Source organism: Limulus polyphemus, unplaced genomic scaffold, assembly GCF_000517525.1.
Source record: "Limulus polyphemus unplaced genomic scaffold, Limulus_polyphemus-2.1.2 Scaffold90, whole genome shotgun sequence".
NCBI classification, from domain to species: Eukaryota; Metazoa; Arthropoda; class Merostomata; order Xiphosura; family Limulidae; genus Limulus; species Limulus polyphemus.
The window spans coordinates 983,328-985,935 of NW_013665700.1; positions in this window are offsets into that span (position 1 = coordinate 983,328).

Below are 2,608 nucleotides of genomic sequence, written 5' to 3' on the forward strand. Positions count from 1 at the left end.
CCAGCACAGTACTGTTACTATTCCAACCCTCGCTCTCACTACAGAACCCAGCACAGTACTGTTACTATTCCAACCCTTGCTCTCACTATAGAACTCAGCTCACAAAATATTCCTCAAATGAGTGTTTCTAATCTGACCACTGTTCTCATTACGGACTCGCAGCAAGATCAATCCCAGTGTGAAAGTCTTTCTTATTAAAATCACCAGTCAACATATGTCGCTTCTGCTGTGTGTTTTTGTCTGTTGATAATCTTGTTATTTTGATCAAGGCATTAACTTTATTCTTTGCTTTTCTTAAATGAAAATTGTAGTTATTACGTATTTGCCTCGGTATAATGAAATTATCTTAAAGTTTGCCTAGTAGAAATAACAGTAGAATGATACTTAGTTCAGGGATCCTAAGCCTCCGTCTTGTCACATATAGTAGAATCTTTTCCTGATCATTTACTAGTATTATAAGTTTTTATTTCTTAGGCTTTGCCAAAATTAATTTGTGGCTAGCTTTACATTATAAAATCAAGTAAGTCATTGCTTGAATTAATTATTTTGGGATCAAAAATCAAAGTATGCCTATTTTTACAACAATTTTAATGTTAACTATAGCCGTTCCTTGTGCAACTTTTTTTTTTTTTCATTTGTTCATTCAGTTCAAAAATTTAAATTTGCATTAGCTAAAGCAAGCTCTATTATCTTGAGGAAAGATATTTGTGAGTGGATGTATGGAAAAAGCATTAAACCCCAAGTGACGCAAGTTTTAATAAGAACTGTATATTTTATAAATTCGTAATGTGTATTCTGAATTACGTTGTAGTTGTATCTATATTTCACTTGAATATAAATCTCAATTTCAGTAAGTTGTACAGCATGATTTGTTTAAACTTGAGGTCATTATAAACCAAGACTTTTTTTTTGTGGGACTTATTAACAATGACCCCTAATGGTTTTCAAATAGCTATCTATTTACGATCAAAGGGAAACATTTTTTCTGTATCAAAGTCTATTACACATAAGCCTAATGGCGCAACTATTTAGTGATAAGACACATGACTAAGCGAAGTATCTAATTCTCTTATTTTCAGTAATTAATAACTTTTTCTATTAATTTAAAATTATAGGGTAAGTGAAATAAAAGAGTAATGTAAATTTTAAAATGAGGATATCGGCTTACATGAAACTGTAAGATGTATCAGATGTTAAACATCAAAGACGTATTATACATAAAATACACTCTGTATACTTCATATGATTGTTACTTTTTTTCAACGTTTTTGTTACTGACGATGAAGCTTATGACATTTTCGAATTTTAAACAACAAACAACGATTAAGGAAAATAAAGGCCGAAGCTATTAATGGTTAAAAACAAACAAACATTATCACAGAAAATATAAAAGATAAGCAAATAAGTTTTACAATCGCGCTAGCAATTTTCATGACAGACATTTGCTTTAAAGATAGCGTTACAACTTGTTTTCATTCTGTCATATAGTTTGCCAATGTATGATTCGGGGGATATTGTTGAATAAATATCCTGCATTACTTCTAATAATTCATCCAAGTTCTTTGGTTGTCTTTTGACAGTCCCAGTGTTTACATCCTCAAATATTTACTCGGAATTTCTTGAAAGCTAAGCCATTGCTTATGAGACTTCTTCTCTACTATCAGGATATTTCTTCGCCACATTTGCTATATGCTTAGGGTCACTGTCCTGCTGTAAGATGAATCATCACCTTATGAGTATACTTAGGGGTCAAAACATGCCTGTACTTGTAGCAGTTTTCGTGTCGCTACGTACAATTTTTGCCATTTTGTGCTAATATGTATCTTACTATTTGCTATGTTTACAGCAAAGTCGTTGGTAAGATCTGTACTCGACTATCATTTACTTCCTAACGAATATACTTGGAGACACTTAACATCACTTTTGTCGAGTTTCGGTACCTTTGCCTCTACCACTTCTACTTCTAACACTGCCAGTTTCACGTACCCTCTTCAGGCAATATTTAGATTGTTACACACTTGTTATGCGATACTTCAGTAGTAGGAGCCATGACTGGATTCAGACTATTACAAGTCGAATAGTATATATTGCTATAATTTAAAAGGCTCTATACTTCTGTGGCACTTTCTGATTGGTTGAATGACAACCAATCACAATATGAACTATCATCATGCGATAGTGCTCTGCAGTAATTAATTTATACACAATGAAAAGTTGCCATTCCCATAGCATTTATCCTTTACACCCCTTTCATTATTATTTCCATGATTATTTTTAATACTTCATATATCATTAAGTACGATAGTATTTAATAATAAGGATCGTGATAAACGAAATGACTATTTCACAGTATTGGCTGATCAAAACTAAAGCTTATTGCACTTATAAAGCCTCATTAATCGCTATATACCTGTTTATGGAGTGAACAAAAATTTCAACATTTCAATGAATTTCATCTAAGTAAGTGTACAGAAAAAAAGGCAAACCTTATAGCTCTAATTCTTTCACAGAACTCTTCCGTCTGGGGTCCTAATGATTCATTTTTTGTACCTCAAAGGATACTAGTGTGTGTGTGTGTGTATATATATATATATATATATATATATAT